At 33.9% G+C, this 20,227-nt stretch overlaps 1 pseudogene across 1 annotated transcript in view; it reads left to right on the top strand.

Moving 5' to 3' along the window:
• The window catches only part of LOC149802312 (ras-specific guanine nucleotide-releasing factor 1-like), a 117,005-nt pseudogene that overhangs the window by 61,811 nt on the left and 34,967 nt on the right, over window positions 1-20,227 (top strand). The window contains exons 12-14 of the transcript XR_016420812.1: window positions 8,591-8,697; window positions 13,910-14,089; window positions 17,890-17,987. The product of XR_016420812.1 is annotated as a ras-specific guanine nucleotide-releasing factor 1-like (transcript). The remainder of the gene's footprint in view (window positions 1-8,590; window positions 8,698-13,909; window positions 14,090-17,889; window positions 17,988-20,227) is intronic.

The raw sequence follows: 20,227 nt of genomic DNA, 5'->3' as shown, positions 1-20,227 counted from the left end.
ATGTCTGCGGCATGATGTCCCAGTGCTAGACATCACTATAAAATGTCACACTGCAGACATTGTTAAGAGTCCAAATCACACCCATACCCACCATGATAATGATAACTAGTCTTATATATCAAGCCTTACTACTATAAAGACAACTTGTATATCAAGCCTTACTATGATAATGACAACTTGTATATCAAACCTTACTACTGTAATGACAACTTGTATATCAGGTCTTACTACTGTAATGACAACTTGTATATCAGGTCTTACTACTGTAATGACAGGTTGTATATCAAGCCTTATTATTGTAATTATGACAACTTGTATATCAAGCCTTATTGTTGTAATGACAGCTTGTATATCAAGCTTTTTTACTATAATGACAATTTGTATATCAAGAATTATTACTATAATGACAACTTGTATATCAAGCCTTATTACTATAATGACAACTTGAACATCAAGCATTATTACTATAATGACAACTTGTACATCAAGCCTTACTACGATAATGACAACTTGTACATCAAGCCTTACTACGATAATGACAACTTGTAAATCAAGCCTTATTACTATAATGACACCTTGAATATCAAGCCTTACTACGATAATGAAAACTTGTACTTCAAGCCTTACTACGATAATGACAACTTGTACATCAAGCCTTACTACGATAATGACAACTTGTACATCAAGCCTTATTACTATAATGACAACTTGTATATCAAGCCTTATTACTGTAATGACAACTTGTACATCAAGCCTTACTACGATAATGACAACTTGTACACCAAGCATTATTACTATAATGACAACTTGTATATCAAGCATTATTACTGTAATGACAACTTGTAGATCAAGTCTTGCTACTGTAATGACAACTTCTAGATCAAGCCTTATTACTATAATGACAACTTGTATATCAAGCCTTACTACTATAAAGACAACTTTTAACAAACCCAGTGAAAGTCTCTAAGTGAACAGTTACACACAGAAATTCTTCTCTTGTGGAAATTCATGTTGTGGCAGGGCACAGTGTCTTTACTGTGATGTTGAATAAGTTACAGTCCAGTATGTAAAGAAAGAATTTATAGTAATGTTCTTTCTCAATTCCTGAAATTCCACTTAAGGACAGGTATACTTTGTGAATAAGTACAGTGGTTGACAAATTTTAAATTCCATGTGCCCATTCAGGCAAGTATTAAAATTTGTTTACTTGTTCATAATAAACTTGTACTCACCCATGTACAACACTCTTGCATTATGATGCAGTAGTTGTGGTCAGTAACTGTCAATTGCATTTTGTACCATACTACAATATGGAGAAAACGTGAGCTAAAAAATAATGTTAAAATATTTTAATCAAAGTACATTTTGCAAATATGCAAATAGAAAATTGGTATTTGATTATTCACTTATTTACCCAGTTTGACAGCATTTTGCAACAGCATTTTCAGTGTTTGATGGTCTATTACAAATTACACCTAATACAAATGGTTTTTGGACATTATGTCTTGTTTCTAGCCAGATTATTTCCATACCATTTTGCTCATGATTGTATTGTCATTTGAATTGAATTTCTTGCTTAATATAAACAAGAAGTCCACTTAACCCTTTCTGAAAAGTCGGTCTTTTCTTTGAAAACTGTAGTTAGGAATTTTAAGTTCATCATCATGAAAAAGTTCATGTAAGAAGTTTTCACTGAATGCAGATATATCAATTACTGAATTGTTTCCTGAAAGAAGTAATTGGATTTCATGTAGTGTTTGGAAAAAGATAATGGCTGTTCAAATGGCAAATGTTGAGACCTAAATCTGGCTGTGACAATTCTAAGTTTTGATGGTCTTGAGATGAATGATATGGAATTTTTAAGATATGAAGCATGATATGCCTCCATCCATACAATATCCTAAATGATGACTATCAACTGTTTATTCAGAAAATGTTGTATTGAGTAATCGAACATTAGCACATTCAGCATTTATCTCTGTGGCAGTTAACCTATTATGGTCACTTTGATTGATGGTGGCAAATAATGAGATTGTACCAGAGGTAATTCATTGATATCATAATGAGAAAGGTCACTTTTTCCAATGGCTTCAAATATTTGACCAGTTGCTGCCCCAAGTAAACACTTAACTTGAAACCAAGGTTTCAGACCTCTTTCATTAATGAATTTAACAATGCAGTCTCCAATTATGAGAGTGTATTTTTTTCTCTGGAATTATCATGTTCTTTGATGTGTTCTCCTCTCTTTATGGTTGAATCCAGTGTACATGTATTACGAATCTAAACTGTTATGTCTAAGGTGGGAAAACACTTTATTGCCTTTTATGACATTTCTTTATAGAGAGTTTTCCACTCTGGCTTGAGGGACTTTGGTTTTTGAACCTGTATTCTGGATGGGTTTGGAATTTTTTTTTCTTTCTGATCATTTTCTTCTATTTTCATAATCCTGCCTATTTCATTGATATGCTTTTGTTCTATCAGAGTATTTAAATTTTTATTTTCATATTTATTGTGTCTTCATGCATTGCTGTTACATAAAATGACAGGATGCAAATTGTTTCAAGCAGCATAGCCATATTTAAACTGCATAATTTCTGACAGAAGCAAATCTTTGTCTTTATTTGTTTTACTTTCTCTTTCATTTGACTTACTTTGGTCTTATCTGATAGTATTATGTTTTATCAAGGCTTTTAAATTGTGCCTTGAAATCTGATAGGTGTTCTTCAAGTTTTTCATGTTTTTTCTTTGCTAAATCGTGTTTGGATTTTAAAGACTGGCATTCCTTTGACAGTTTATTTGCTTTTGCTGTTATTTTTGCAAGTTCTTGTAGCAGTTTGTTTACCTTTTGTCATGTGCCCCCTACGGAATTATTACTAACCCTGGAGAAGGACAGACAATTTAAAGGTTAAATAACTCTGAGCCCCCAGTCAGCAAAGCTAATGGTCTAGGTGTTAAAATATAAAAATAATAAGGTGAAAGTTATAACAATTTAATAAACTATACCTTGGTATTCCAACAATTACAGGACAATTTTTCAATGGAGTTGCTTCCAATCAATACAAGACCTATCTAAATTGCCAATTATTTCATCCCACAAAATTAAAGGTGAGAGTATTTCCTTCCCGTGTCCCTTTTATGTTACTCATCTGTAGTTCCTGCCTTGTATTTGTTTCAGTACTCCAGTACCCTTGTTTTCATTTCTCTGCTCTCCATGTCGGTACTTCAGGTACCCTCATTTCTGTCTCCGGCCATCCTTCCTCGCACAACAGCCTACCTCTATGAGCTCTCAACATCTTCTCCACTCTAATCTTCAGGTGGCTCCTAATCCAAACCGGAAATCTCCCTGTGAATTAGAAGGGATGTACAATGGTGCTTCCTTGTTTGAAAACAGGAGAATTATAACACACTCTCACAGATCTTTCATCAGCATAACGGCAATTAAATCATTAGGTCAACTCATACACATCTAAATATTGCAAACACGCTTGTTCTATAAAAAGGCTATAACAACAACAGTAATATCATGACTTTTGATACATACATACAGATCCCTAATTTTCTATTAACTGTTAACATCAATAATATTCCTACGCATTTCCTACCTTACAAATTATAAAAGACACATACAAATATAAATGCCTAATTACACGTGCACAAGTCCGACAATGCCTAATTCTGCAAAATCCACAACCCTACATTCAAATACAAACAAGTACAAGGTCTAACACTACTCCCTATTAAATTCAGTTCTGCACCACATTACAACATAGAAGATTACACTATCCAGTTCGATTATATCCTAACAACTACACAGATTAATCTTGAATATTACTAATTTGCTATATACTACATTATGGCATGTTGGTAATTCAGCTATACATAGAAGATTCAAGTTCTTCTAAATTAAATGCACATGATAAAGTATAAATTTTATGACACCTAGTTAGGAAAGTGAGACAGATTCGAGCGAAGATATTTTACCTCAGAAGCTTTTGTTCCAATCTTGTTTGAAGTTCCTAGAACTCCCTTTCCCATCCTGTTAACAAGTGCACAACTTTGGCACTTGGAGTGCAGTCTAGTGTCACCAACTCCCTGTGATTTGCTCTCACCAATGTGCAGACATGCACTGATCCATTCACAATGGATGTAATAGAAAATTGTCTGGCTGTGTGAGAAACCCACCCAAAATGTGAGTGTCTTAGTTCTGATTGGATAGAGGTGGTCTTTTTGAAAACAGTCTGGGGTAGTATCACTGAGATGTTACATTGTTGGGTTTCTGGCCTCTGGGCCTAAGCCAACAGGTAACATCACTGCTAATTGCAAATAGAGTCTCTCGCCCTGTGTAACAGTGAATTTGACCATAATACAGTGGCTGATTTATGGACAGATAGTTTCTTTGTTTCAGAATCGGTCTAAAGTCGTAATATTATATAACATGGATTGACTTTACCCAAAGGACTTTGAATTATGAATTCTATCAGAAGACATTTATAAATATTAGCAGGAATTGTAAAAAAATAATTCTTACACAATATGACACCCTCATTAGGGCTATCATGTCTTCTTCACTGCTTTTAATTGCTCCTGCAAAGACTTTATTTGACTGAGTATCAGCCTTTGGGATGGCCTTCTGGAGCAATTTATTATTGTTGCTTTCTCTAGCTAGCACAGCTGAAATTTCCTGACCACTGTGGTCTTCAGTTTCTGGTTCCTGGTTCCTGAAGGGAGAAAGATCTTGAGTGAATTTCCCTAGAGTCAGTAACAACACTTATTTCTATGTCTGAATTTCCAATAGGAGAGACATGATGGTATGTTATCAGAGAACCTGCTACTTTCAAGTGAAGTATCTTGAATCAAACACAATAGACTGATAGAGTCTTCCATGGTAAGAATTAAAGGCATATTATCTTATTTCAAACAGCATGTAGATTCAGTACAGTGCTTACAAGTAACATTTTGTTGTAGAGTTTAGAACAAATTTTGTTAGACAGTTCTCTGAATGGAGTGTGAAAGGGAATCATGGTCTAGACTGACAGTTACACTAATTATAAATAGAATAGTTTGCCAAAAGGTAATAATTGGAACTTTTATGGTAGGATCCATAAGATTTTGAAAGTTACTTCTACACTAGCCTGCCAATGGGCAAATCCCCCATACTGTTCATATTCTGATGTCCACATTGCTTACAAATAAAATAAACAACCATTGAATCTGAATGCTAGAGAGACAGAATATATGGTTACTCATTGAAAATTGGAATGAATACACCTTCACTGATGAGTGAAACTGTTGTCTTGAATATCCATGGAACAAAACCACAATCTGCCATGTTGAAACTGGCTACTGGCTGAGCAGATTTTCACATCACAAAATAATTCTTGGATAGCATTGAAAAAGAAAAATAATGTCAAAGATTCATAAAAAGAAAATAGTATAGTCTTTTGCTCCAAATATTTTGTAGATGAAGAATTAAACACAGATATTTTCCTGAATTTTAACTGTTGTCCATGGTGGATAATTGACTTGTACAGATATGGTGATTGAATCATCATTGGTACATAGAACTGTGGTGAAGAGTACCCAAAGTCATGTAAATTCAATCTGATTCTGACATCACTTTTGCTTGAGTACTTAGATGTAATATTGCCTTCACTAACTGATGTTATCAATACCTCTCTCTCAACAGGGGAATTCCCATCATCTTTCAAAACTGCCATTGTAAAGCCTCTGTTGAAAAAAGTGATATTATACCATAATGATTTAAGAATTACTTCCCTATTTCTACCCCACCATTATTGTCTAAAATCTTAGGAAAAGTTATCGTATCCCAACTTGTATCTCCTCTGAATTCAAATAGTCCTTTTAGTAGTGCACAGTCTGCACATCACCCTCACCATAGTACTGAACCTGCTTTTTTGGGAGTAGTTTAATGATCACCTCTATGGTTTGGATGGTGGAAAGATCACAGTCCTCATCCTCCTCAACTTGTCTGTGGCATTTGACACAATGGCCATAATTTATTTCTTCACAGTCTCCAGCCTATTTTTAATATTCATGATATGATTTAATATGTTTCAAGTCCTACTTAGTCAACAGGATACAAATTGTGTCCATAAATAGAAACCATTCCAGCCCACTTGATTATGCTGTTCCACAAGGACCTATTCTCTTCATCCAGCCATCATAGATCGATATCCGCTGTCTCACCAATTGCACAATGATAATGGCACTCAAATATACAAATCTAGCTGCACAACTGAAGTTGAGGCTACCATCCAAGGCGTAGAGAGGTACATTTCCGATGTGAAGTCATGGATGACATATAACAAGCGTAGATGAATGATGATAAAACTGAAACAATCCTGATCACCATACAAAGACTTTCTCATTCACATCCTTTACCTCAGATAATAAATATCAGCAATACCAACATTAAATTTATACAGTATGAAAACTAGGTGTCACTCTCAACAATACCCTTTCATTACACCAACATGTCATAAACACATGCACTGCTGCATATCTGGAGCTGAGATTCATCAGCTCCATTTGCAATTTTCTTTTGGGTAATGCCACTTAAGTACTTGTTTGTTCAGTAATACTTTCAAGACTGGACTATTGCAATTCACTTCTATCTAGTTTGCCTCATTATATAAAAGAGAAACTTAAAAAGCATTCAAATCACAGCTCACAGCTCAATTGTTTTAAGACCATTGAGTCTTAAAAATGCTCCTCATCCAACACTCCTGTTCACATTGTTCCCACTGTTAAAACAGTGATATGGACAATGTTCTTTTGCCTACCATGGCCTAGCTATGTGGAATGAATTGTCCATTGATCTTAGACACAAGGATACTATGATCTTATTTAAAAGTGCTCTTAAAACTTACTTATTTTGACTGCAAAAACAGACTTAAATACTTAATAATGTTTGCTTTCTTGTTTTATATGTTTCTATGTATTATGTCATATTGCTGGCATTACGAGTCTGTGTTCTTAACATAAGTACCAGAAAAGAGCAAAAAGTCCTGAATAAAATTCAGTAGCTGTCCAAAATATATCCAAAGCTGAAGGTGTTGATGTGTCTGTTGTAACCTGTATAAAGCTGATGTGTCAACAGTCTTTTGTTGAATCACGGAAATATAATTCCAGGTTTGAATTCACTATAAATTCCAGTGAATGTCTCTGTCTAAGAATTTTATCGGAGCACCTTTGTATTTCCAGAGAAAATAATCACTTGAATTCAGTAATGTAAAGAAATAGATTACAGCCCAAAATGAAATACTGGACACAATATATAATACAAATTGATTGTGCCAGATCTTGAAGCACAAATGAATTTTCCCTTCATTTACAAGTTGATATAGTCTTCTAGTTGACCTCAGGATTTTCTATAAAATACAATTACTGCCCAGTGGAAAATAACCTTCTAGATTTTCAGGATTTTCTATAAAATACAATTACTGCCCAGTGGAAAATAACCTTCTAGAAAGATCCTGATATTTACAAAATAAACCTGTTACTGAAACTAAAATATTGAACCTGGATTATGTCAGGTAGACCAAGTAAATTCCAGTTCCAATAATCTTGACTTAGACCCAAATAAGGATATGTACTTTTTATAATAATGATCCTGATATTAAGCACATACACACAGAGAATATTTTAGCTATTATTTGTTGTTTAATGAATAAAATTAAAAAAAAGTCAGTTCAGGTCAAGCAGAAAATGAACTCAATTTTTGACAAGGTCAAGTTCAACATAAAAATGTTATATTACAATAGCATGTAATAATTTTTTTTTGAAAACTGACTAGCAAACAATGCAAATTAAATACACATAACATTGGTGCTGTACCAAGTTAACATTAGTATTATTATTAAATTTGAAAAAAAGCTAGTTGTACTTTTTATGTATTTTATGATTCTTTTATCACACTTTCAGAAGCTGGAATTGTCTTTTCTCTTCAAAGTTAATTTTCCCCATTTTAATAACTGCTAATGTTAGTGTTTCTTGGGCTGGCTCATTTGTTGAGAACATGGGATTAGCCATTTTGATCAGCTGTCTGCTTTAGATAGTGTATAATTTCCATAAGTACCACTTGTAATGAAAGTAGCATAGAGGTATGTCAACATTCACCATATTGTGCTGACTTCACCTTATACTGGTCCCCTTTCAGAACTATGTAATAAGTGTGGTACAGTAACCCTCTGGGGGAAAATTAATGAAACAGTCTGCAAAAGTTGCTGCAAGATTTTGCATCATCCTTGATCCTACCCATGAGGTATCTTAGCATGGGCCAGAGGTCACATGTACAATAATTTTAAATACAATGACATTCAGGTATTATTTGACCAAATGTAAAGTATGCAGTCACAGCTAATAGAAGCATCATATATATATATATGATGCATTTTGCAATGTGACCGCTCTGAATAGCTGTATTTCTCATGGAGGTAACAGGGGGTTGGGGGATTTGGAGTATACAGTAAAGAGCATGCATTTACCCTGTCAAGCCATTGCATATGTTCTAATTACATTTTATTCTGGTTAGGATTGACTCAGTAATCAACTTTGTTTATGCTGTCAGGTGCTACAGATCCAAGACTGCTCAAAAAGAGAGAATCTGTGATTAGTACGGCAGCCACCATGAGAGTTCTGAATGTCATCAAGCATTGGGTCTCCAAACACCAACAGGTTTGTTTACTAGCTACTTTTTCTAGATGAGCAGGTTCATGAATGCTGGGCATGAAAATTTCCCAATACACACCCAGAAACTAATTTTAAACTGCACTGAAATGGAATGCAGAATGAATGCATTTGGAATACAGAAAGAATGCAAAATGAAGTGCAGAAGAATGCAGAATGGCATGCAGAATGAATGCAAATTAAATGATACTTGCAATGTGAAGGTGACAGAGAACACATAATGCAAAATGCAGAAACATTAATGATAAATAAAAAAATAAAACAAAACACAAAAAATCTATATACTGGTGTTTTCAAGCTGCCATAAAATTCCAGAATCAAAAGTCGTTTTGCAAGATAATCTGTGATCAGTCAAAAGTCCTTTTGCATCTTATTCGCAGATCAGTCAAAAGTCCTTTTGCATCTTATTAGCGGATAAGTCAAAAGTCCTTTTGTCTGATAATCTATGATCTGACAATTTAATCTTTAGAATGACAGAAATGTTTTCACTATTCACAAGCTTGATATTGTTCTAAAAACCACCATTGATCTGTTGCATTGTGTTCAGTGGTCCCCATAGTCCAATATTTTCCCATATTTGTATGCTTTTCCAATATTTCCTATAGTTTTGTTTTCTTCAAATGCCCCTATATTCTTATGTTTTGTTGGATTTGTTTATATACCTCCTTATATTTTTGGAAAGACATCATCAGAATTATATATTCTTGTAATCAAAGAACATTTACTGCTGGTAGTTTTTATGTATGCTTTCAGATATTGATTGTGCCCTACAGAAGAAATGACAATAGATCACCATTTCAAAAGCATTTTAACATCTGTATGGCTGTTGCTCCACTAGAAATAACTCCATGCACTTCATGATGGACTTCTTGCTTACTAGTAAGTTTAGAAAATCTATTTCATATCCTTTGAATGCATATGAAAAGAATTTATCCAGATGAAGAACAACTGAGGAGTAATTGTGCATGCTTATGAAGAACAACTGAGGAGTAATTGTGCATGCTTATATATACAGTCATTCAGCTCTCTCAGTATAATAGGCTTCATTATAACACTATCCTGGATATAATGCAGTACAACTATGGATCCCTTGGCCAAAGTCATACTAATTTATAACAATATGGGCTGAAAGAAATAAACATAAAACTTAGTATTATATCTTTTGTTTCTTTTTCAAAACATTATTGATAATTTCCAAAGACTATCCTATGGTGTGCTGGCAGGTTTCAGTGTTTTATTAGTTGGTTATTAATGTCTAAGGGATGATAGACCTCAATGTTATCATTGGATTGAGTTAATATTAGAAATATGAAATTGATGGATTGAATGATGAATAGAGATCTGAGCAGACATATTGAATAGAAAAACATGAGCTCCCATATGGAATACAACAATTCAATCAGTTACATGTAAACAAAAAGAATTGTAAGATGCATCTCTGCTAAGAAAAAATTAATTCAAAGTTCTAAATTTATTCTGAAAATAATATACATAATATAGATATAAATAACAAAATGAACAGATGTGCTTTATTTAATGTGGATTTAAAACACTTTATGCTTAAAGCAACCATGTGGCTCATGCTTGAAGTTCACTTTGTATAATAGATAGCAGTGCATTTTACAGATGTATGCTTTAAAGTGCAATTTGTTAAAAATAGTACATTATTCACTGATTGAATTTATATTGCTTAATTAGCATTGTAGTGTTTTATAATCATTCTTCACATAGAAAACCCCAACAAACTAGAAGCTATCCTGTTTTCATATAGAAAACCCCAACAAACTAGAAGATATCCTGTTTTCATATAGAAAACCCCAACAAACTAGAAGCTATCCTGTTTTCATATAGAAAACCCCAACAAACTAGGAGCTATCCTGTTTTCATATAGAAAACCCCAACAAACTAGAAGCTATCCTGTTTTCATATAGAAAACCCCAACAAACTAGAAGCTATCCTATTTTCATATAAAAAAAAACAACAAACTAGAAGCTATCCTGTTTTCATATAGAAAACCCCAACAAACTAGAAGCTATCCTATTTTCATATAGAAAACCCCAACAAACTAGAAGCTATCCTGTTTTCATATAGAAAACCCCAACAAACTAGAAGCTATCCTGTTTTCACATAGAAAACCCCAACAAACTAGAAGCTATACTATTTTCATATAAAAAAAACCAACAAACTAGAAGCTATCCTGTTTTCATATAGAAAACCCCAACAAACTAGAAACTATCCTATTTTCATTAAGAAAACCCCAACAAACTAGAAGCTATCCTGTTTTCATATAGAAAACCCTAACAAACTAGAAGCTATCCTGTTTTCATATAGAAAACCCCAACAAACTAGAAGCTATCCTGTTCATGGTAACTTTTTTGTGTGATAATTATAGATCATCAACTGTTGCACTTCAGTAAAGAAAATCAAAGTATTTACAATACTAGTGTCTTTGTTATGAATGAAAACTTTAGAGCAAAAATGTGTATTTGCTTTAATTAATATAACAAGAATTGTATTACAGAATCACTCTAATTTATTTGACACATATTTATTACAAAGATAGTTAAGTTTGGCATGAATCTGAATCATTAATTATTGAAATTGCAGTTGCAAAACTAGTTGTGTTAAAATATTTTATTTGAAACTTGTTTTTGATCAGATTAGCAGTAAGTCCGCTTTTATAAAACAGTATACCCTATATGTATTTGTTTCATTAATATTGTCAAAAATGTCAGTTTTGACATTTCATTCTTGTGATAAAAACATGCCTAGTTGAATATTTAATGAATATCAGTATCACTGTGTTCTTTTAATACAAAAAATATAATCTCTGTCATTTAAGATACTGTAATATTTTATAATGATAATAAATACAACAATTTCAGGTAAATGGTGTGATTTCTTGTGCACAGTCAATACAGATGGCAAGTGATGATCATTCTTCTGTAGGGCATTGAAATGGGTATGGTTTATTGTTTGAGCTGTTTGAGGTAAGGATTAATACATTTTCCTCATGCATACTGAGGTTATATATATATATATATATATATATATATATATATATATATATATATATATATATATATATATTACCCCCATATTTTGCTTGAAATTCCCCTATATGGTCCAATAAGTTGGGTATGTGTTTCCTTTATTTCTTGATGTCTTGTATCTGTACAATTCTTTATGAATAAAATAAAAAAGATACACAATTTGCAGAGAAAAATTATAGATCTATTTATTTTACATTTATTGCAGTTATATGTTAATTTGGGCCAAATTATAAAGTATTTTTTCCTTGTGTTCAGGGAAAAAAAGTTTGGAAAAAAAAGAAATAATTTTGGAAGAAAAAATTAACAAAGGATATAACTAAGATTAAAGTGAATGATGCTTATTTTCTAGTTTATGCTTCATTTAATCCATCCAGATGAAGAGTAAAGTTTGTACTGACCTACCAGCTCTGACTTTTTTTTCAGTGTAACCGGAAACCATACTTTTTTTATCTGGACTTATCATACCTTGAATGCTCTCTTTTAAATTGTATGCATTTTCAGTTTTATCAAATCATACTTATAATAAGTGTAGATAAAAAATAGTTTTATTTCCATTTAATTCTATGATAATAAAATATTTTCAGCTTATGGTAAATGCATTCTTGTTGAAAATGACAGGAAATGATTCATGGAAGCAATAAACAGAAAGCATTTTAGAGACTGTAAATGAAAATGACCAGATTATAACTGAAATGTAAAAGATTGCAAACAGAATGCAAAATAAAAAGCAGAAAGAACACTGATGAAATGGAAATGAAAGTGCAAACAAAATGCAGATAGGGTACAGTTATCAAATTCAGTGTCTGTAATTTACATTGACTCATTTAGTTTAGTGGATGTGATGGGAAATTGACATTAATTTTGCAGTAGGAATGAAATGATGATAAGTAAGGCTTCCTGTCATGACTATCAAACTTTCTTGACTCTTTATTAATGAAGGTTTAAAAGAACTAAATTTTAGAGCATTTTAATTTTTTCTTCACTTCTTGTGGTATATTTGCTGCTTCTGTGACAGTAATAATTTTGCATTCCATTGATGATGCTAAGGATGTATGATGTTATATCAATCTTAAATTTCCTGTGACTTAAATTTCCTGTGACTTCTTATTAGTGTATCATCCAGTCAGTCACCCTTTGTTGATTGTTTTATGTGTCATTGCCCTGCCCACCAACACAAATCCAAAGCTGTACAGACAAACCTGTCCTAATGGTCATCAGTCAGTTCAACAGTCACTTGTCTCAACAGCCATTCTAATTTCCACCCAGCAAATTTCCTATATAAATGTCATGTAATCATTGATCTTCCATGATCAATGGCTATGGTTTGTTTTAAAGCAAGAAGTGGTTGGTGACCCTGCCTTCAGAGTATCAGCAGTGACCACTCCAAGTATGCAAATAAAATATATATTGTTTGATAAACAAGGGATGGTATATACTAAGGTACAATATATGAATCTGCATTAAACATTTCACATTTTTATTTTACTTTCCATAATCCACTGAAACTCAAATGTAAAAAGTGAGCTGAATAGAGGCACACTGCACTAATGACATACCTTACATTTTAGAGGATCCTTAACAATAGAACATTTAGCTTCTTTCCATTCCCTAATTTTTAAAGATCATAAACAAAAGCCAACTATCTTTTGATCTCTGTAAGTTTGAGCAAATTCTTCATCCATGAGTTGTTTAAAGTGTGAACCCCTGTTTTCATGCCTAACTATACCAGCTGCCCATACAAAAGATCAGTCATATGCTTCACAATTACAGGTAAGCTGTCAAATGGTAATTTGATTTAGAAAATATTTCTACTGATAATGAGATGAAAATGTTTGCATATGTGTGTGTGTGTGTGTGATAGAGAGACAGTGAGAGAATGTTGATAATAAGAATACATAGGTAAAAAACAGAATCTTTTTCTCCATCCCTTTGCTGGTTAGTATGTCTCTTAATATAACACTTTGGACATATCATGCTTCTTTATACTGCTATCAAATGTTGTAAATGAGTCATCTTTATAGAACTGAATGTCTTATAGAAGTAAAATACGAACACAAAACATTTAGTTATAATATATTAAATTTCATGTTTTGATCTCCCCTCCATCTAGAACAAAAATTTACATTAACTTGTCCTACTTTTTTCAGGATTTTGACAGTGACCCAAAATTGAAGCAGTCTGTCAAGGAATTTCTAGATGAAATGGAAGCCAATCCAAACCTTTTGCCAGCCGAACACAAACTGGCTTCCTCTGTTATGCGCACCATTACTAAGGAAAACCCAGATAACAACCAGTTTAACTTAGAGGAACTGTTAAAAACACCAGAGGTACTGGTCTAAATCTGACACTCATATTAGAAAGTAATTTCATCAGTTTATTTGCTAATTGCAAATCAGTTATTGATTTGGATTGATGATGTCTATCTGTCCATCCAGCCATCAAGCATCTACAATGTGGTTAAGGTTTGCATTTAGCCAATTTCCTCAGACACTCTTGATGTAGAGTTATACAATTTGGCTTGAAAATCTATCTTGAAGATTTAGCCAATTTCCTCAGACACTCTTGATGTAGAGTTATACAATTTGGTATGAAAATCTATCATGAAGATTTAGCCAATTTCCTCAGACACTCTTGATGTAGAGTTATACAATTTGGTATGAAAATCTATCATGAAGTGTACTAATCATCATTTCAGACTACAGCAATGTGATCTATATTTCACAGCTGAGTAAATGGTGCTTTTTTGTTAAGCTTAGTTTCACCAGGCTTGTATTTACATTTACCTCAGTTTCACTAGGCTTGTATTTACATTTACCTCAGGTCTCACTGGACAGTTTATGTAGTGAATTTTCAACTGACAATGACCCATTGCGGAAAAATGAGAATAATTTTACACTGAAGATACAAATAAAAGCAAACTGATGATTTTTGTAGAAAGCATGCATGTGAGATTTTGACTGGCAATCAGGTTAATTCCTTATACAACTGGTGGCTTTTATACTGAACCAACACTGCCACCAACCCCTCTTTTTTTACATTCATTTTTGACAGCAAAGAACTATTTTGAATATTTTCCTGTGAAAGGTAGCAAAAAAATCACTAATAGCCTTATGCATGAATAAAGTTCACTAGTAGTATAACAAATTAGCATACTTTTTGTCACCCCTTAACCATCTCAATTTTTAGATATTTACCTCTGTAGCAGACATACAAGTCAGCTGTTCATTTGTAGCCCAAGTTACACATTTGATCTCCAATGCTAGTCTAGCCGTGACAGGCAGTCATCAAACAAGCCAACCCATTTTCAAGCCTAACTCCAAGCAAATCTAAACCACATTACAGATTTAGCTTCTGTGTGAATTTATAAATGCTAGGCTTATGATAATTAAAGTTCATGCTTTCTGCCTTAAAAATTAGGTGTCAAAATACAAAACTGTTCAATGAGACCTCAGTTTCACTAGACTAGTATTTACATTTATCTCAGTTTCTCTGACAACAATTGCTTGGAGAGTCATGTACAGATTTAATAAGTTAGTACATGGCAAAATGTGAAATAATATATTAATGTCTTGTCATTCTCTTTGTATCAGAATAGAATGAATTGCAAAACTAGAAATAAAAGTTTTGTTACTAATGTTTTTAGACATTCACAACTTGATATAAGTATAGTTTTATGCCAAACAAGTCATCCAGAAGATGAGTCTAAATTATCTGGAAATATTGAACGCACGTGAAAAGGTGATGTAGGGGACTCATGATATTTTACTGGGACAAAGGAAAGTAGTTTAGAGTATTTAATACACTAGTAGAGCTTCAACAAATATGTGTGTATGATAAAAACTTGTAGTGAATAGAGATGAAACTTATAGCCATCATGTGTCATCACAATGGCACTGCATCATATGCCTTAGTGTATGTTAACAGCAGAGACATTGCCACCAACTACTGAGAACTATATATCTGCTATTGTTCAGCCTTGCGTAGTGTAAAATGCTATTTAATAACTATACCTTGAATGAAAACATCTCAGTTACAAAATGTCACTTTGTAAGCTCTTGATAATTATGACTGGTCTTGAGCTTGGTTAATAATGATGACAATGTTTGGTATGCTCATTGTAAAATGACTGTGTGATTTTGCTTGGTTAATGATGATGACAACTTTTGGTATGCTCATTGTAAAATGACTGTGTGATTTTGCTTGGTTAATGATGGTGACAACTTTTGGTATGCTCATTGTAAAATGACTGATTTTGCTTGGTTAATAATGATGACAACTTTTGGTATGCTCATTGTAAAATGACTGTGTGATTTTGCTTGGTTAATAATGATGACAACTTTTGGTATGCTCATTGTAAAATGACTGTGGGATTTTGCTTGGTTAATAATGATGACAACTTTTGGTATGCTCATTGTAAAATGACTGATTTTGCTTGGTTAATAATGATGACAACGTTTGGTATGCTCATTGTAAAATGACTGTGATTTTGCTTGGTTAATAATGATGACAACTTTTGGTATGCTCATTGTAAAATGACTGTGATTTTGCTTGGTTAATAATGATGACAACTTTTGGTATGCTCATTGTAAAATGACTGATTTTGCTTGGTTAATAATGATGACAACGTTTGGTATGCTCATTGTAAAATGACTGTGATTTTGCTTGGTTAATAATGATGACAACTTTTGGTATGCTCATTGTAAAATGACTGGGATTTTGCTTGGTTAATAATGATGACAACTTTTGGTATGCTCATTGTAAAATGACTGATTTTGCTTGGTTAATAATGATGACAACGTTTGGTATGCTCATTGTAAAATGACTGTGATTTTGCTTGGTTAATAATGATGACAACGTTTGGTATGCTCATTGTAAAATGACTGTTTGATTTTGCTCATTTTTGATGGGAGATTCCATAAAGGATATGTCATGTAGAATTTATTTACTATGGTAAAACCTGTCTTGAGTGACCTCTGCTATGAGCAACCACCTGCCATTTACAACCATGATCATAATGCACAGATTGATTTAATTATATAACCACAATGTCATCAGTGACCACCTGCAGAACACAACCAGCGACCATGATTTACTGGCCAAAATGCATTTTTATGCTGATATGAATGACCATATAGCAAAATAAATAAACATTGCTGACATTTATTTAATCCATTGTAACCTCTGCTTTGGAGTGTCTGCTGCAGACAAAGTGCAGATGGTTCTAAAACAACACATCTATGCATGAGCACAGCACAAAACAGAAATTAAGTACCACTGACTTTCATTTGATTCTTGGAAGCCAGGACTGTCACAGATGATCAGGGTAAGTGCAGGGGTTTGTACTATTTTTTTATCTTGTGAAAATTCTGCAAAACTGTGATAATGCTTTTATTAGAATGCTTTTGAAAGGGCTTCATTGTAGTAGTAGAGTATTTTGTTTTTCTCTGAAGTCAATTTGTAATGCTCGAGTTGTAATGCTGGGGGAATTAGGTGTTTTCCCTCGTCTTTAATAAGTGATTATCAATTCTAAATTTGATTGTCATGTAAAAGATTCATGTCATTTGTTGATTTTTTAAAAATGTTAATGTTATAAAAACCCACACCAGGTTGTCATCTGTTCACTGTGGTCTTTTGGTAACTTACACACTCGCTTTAGCTGCAGTCTGTTTGTGAACTACATTTTATCGGAGTTGTCAAGGTAGAGGTATATGTTGAAATTATTTTTGCAATTCATTCTGTTATTAATATTGTTTAATTTATGTGCTCAGGTTCTTAAAAATGAGGTATTGAATTGTTAATATTATAACATTGTTATAACTCTATTTTCTTAAGTTTTTTCTGTTAAGTAACAAGTTTCCCATATATATAGTTTAGTCTGTTTTCCCGATAAAATTTCAATAATTTTCAAAAATATACAGTGAAAAATATACTGCCATACTCTTTTTTCAAGACTGTACTTTTAGCGTTATAATCTCACTAAAATGTTGTTAACCAAATCATTGAAGCAGTCAAGAGTTAATTTAATTTAGCTCTGATTAAATCATATTTTACTGTATATCTGCTTTCTACTAAAAAACAAAAATGATTTCATTTTTATATGAATTATGTCTTGTTATTTTCTCAACAGGCATCATCAAAGGACACTTTTGATACCCTGTCAGCACTTGACATTGCAGAGCAGTTGACATACCTCGATCATAAAATATTTTTCTCCATTAGAAGCGAGTAAGTAATGCATGCAGTCAGAAACATTGCAGGAAGATACTGTATTGTGCATTATTTTCACTTTGTTAGGGTGCTGCATTGGAGCCATTTACTGCTATGATTTCACTGTAGCTTCTATGGAAAATTCACAGAAAATGGGCTATGATATGGATTAAAGTACCACTTTTTCTGCAGCAATGTAAAATGCGTGAGCTATATTGATTTATTATTTCTCAATCATGGAAAAAGGTTTGGAATGTTCTATTGTGCTACATTTGTGCATCTGTGAGATTATGAGTGAGGTCAACCCCGTGAGTTCAATGTTTTGAATGAACTGTAGACAGGTAAAATAAAGTAATCTGGAAAGGATCACTTAGATGGATCGTCTTCTTAAAACTTGCAGCTAATTCATGCATGCTATACTAAATGAAGGTTGTGGGGATTGGGGCACTCAACTAAATGGGGAGTTAGCTGTTTGGTAAATAAAGGTTGTGGGGATTGGGGGCACTCAGCCAAATGGGGGTCAGCTGTTTGGTAAATGAAGGTTGTGGGGATTGGAGGCACTCAGCTAAATAGGAGTGAAGCGTTTGGTAAATGAAGGTTGTGGTAATTGGGGGCACTGAACTAAATGGGGAGATACCTGTTTGGTAGATAAAGGTTGTGGGGATTGGGGGCACTCAGCTAAATAGGGGTCAGCTGTTTGGTAAATGAAGGTTGTGGGGATTGGGGGCACTCAACTAAATGGGGAGTTAGCTGTTTGGTAAATAAAGGTTGTGGGGATTGGGGGTACTCAGCTAAATGGGGGGTTAGCTGTTTGGTAAATGAAGGTTATGGGGATTGGGGGCACTCAACTAAATGGGGGTCATCTGTTCGGTAAATGAAGGTTGTGGGGATTGGGGGCACTCAACTAAATGGGGAGTTAGCTGTTTGGTAAATAAAGGTTGTGGGGATTGGGGGCACTCAACTAAATGGGGTCTTAGCTGTTTGATAAATGAAGGTTGTGGGGATTGGGGGCACTCAGGTAAATGGGGGTCAGCTGTTTGGTAGATGAAGGTTGTCGGGATTGGAGGCACTCAGGTAAATGGGGGTCAGCTGTTTGGTAGATTAAGGTTGTGGGGATTGGGGGCACTCAACTAAATGTTTGGGCTAGCTGTTTGGTAGATGAAGGTTGTGGGGATTGGGTGCACTCAACTAAATGGGGGTCAGCAGTTTGGTAAATGAATGTTGTGGGGATTGGGGGCACTCAACTAAATGGGGGTGTTAGCTGTCTGGTAAATAAAGGTGGTGGGTATTGGGGGCAGTCAACTAAATGGGGAGTTAGCTGTTTGGTAAATAAAGGTTGTGGGGATTGGGTGCACTCAGCTAAATGGGGGTCAGCTGTTTGGTAAATGGAGGTTGTGGGGATTGGGGGCACTCAACTAAATGGTGGGCTAGCTGTTTGGTAGATGAAGGTTCTGGGGATTGGGGGCACTCAACTAAATGGGGGTCAGCTGCTTGATAGATGAAGGTTGTGGAGATTGGGGGCACTCAACTAAATGGGGGGTTAGCTGTTTGGTAAATAAAGGTGTGGGTATTTAACTAAATGGGGAGTTAGCTGTTTGGTAAATAAAGGTGTGGGTATTGGGGGCATTCAACTAAATGGAGAGTTAACTGTTTGGTAAAGAAAGGTTGTGGGGATTGGGGGCACTCAACTAAATGGGGGTGTCAGCTGTGGTTGAAACAGCAACATATGTATTTTATATGATGTTAATATTAGACAAGCTGTCAGTTATTTTAGGCTAAATAATGGACAGATGACTAAAATTATGGAGATAACTTTGCTAATCTACTATTGGACATCAATCATGGTACAGAACTGTTAATGTTAGACCACTGGTCAGTTGGTGAAAGATAAAATATGAACATGTTGCTAAACTTCTGTATATTTGATATCAGTCATTCTTCTGCAGAAATAATGTGCAAAATTAAATACAAAACTAGAATAGTTACAAACAAATAAAAACCAATATTGCCTAATGAATAGAACATTTAAATTAAAACACCCCAAAAGCTTAAATGTTGTATGATTGTAAGCAAACAGTTTGTCACCATGAAAAAATGCATTGTATAGTAACACAAGGTCCAGAATTCTACCTAGCGGAATGAGGCTTTGATTACGGTTTAGACCCTGCATTTGATTACTGTTTTGACCCTGCAAACCACATAGATCCTGATCTACCTTTGCATCATGCATTGACAGATCAGGGTCAGTTTTGTTCTTT

The sequence above is a fragment of the Sinohyriopsis cumingii genome, chromosome 4 (genome assembly GCF_028554795.1).
Source record: "Sinohyriopsis cumingii isolate HCF-2022 chromosome 4, ASM2855479v2, whole genome shotgun sequence".
In the NCBI taxonomy this organism is placed as follows: domain Eukaryota; kingdom Metazoa; phylum Mollusca; class Bivalvia; order Unionida; family Unionidae; genus Sinohyriopsis; species Sinohyriopsis cumingii.
The sequence above is the reverse complement of the archived record's forward strand: the minus strand, read 5'-3'. Positions and strand labels throughout refer to the sequence as shown.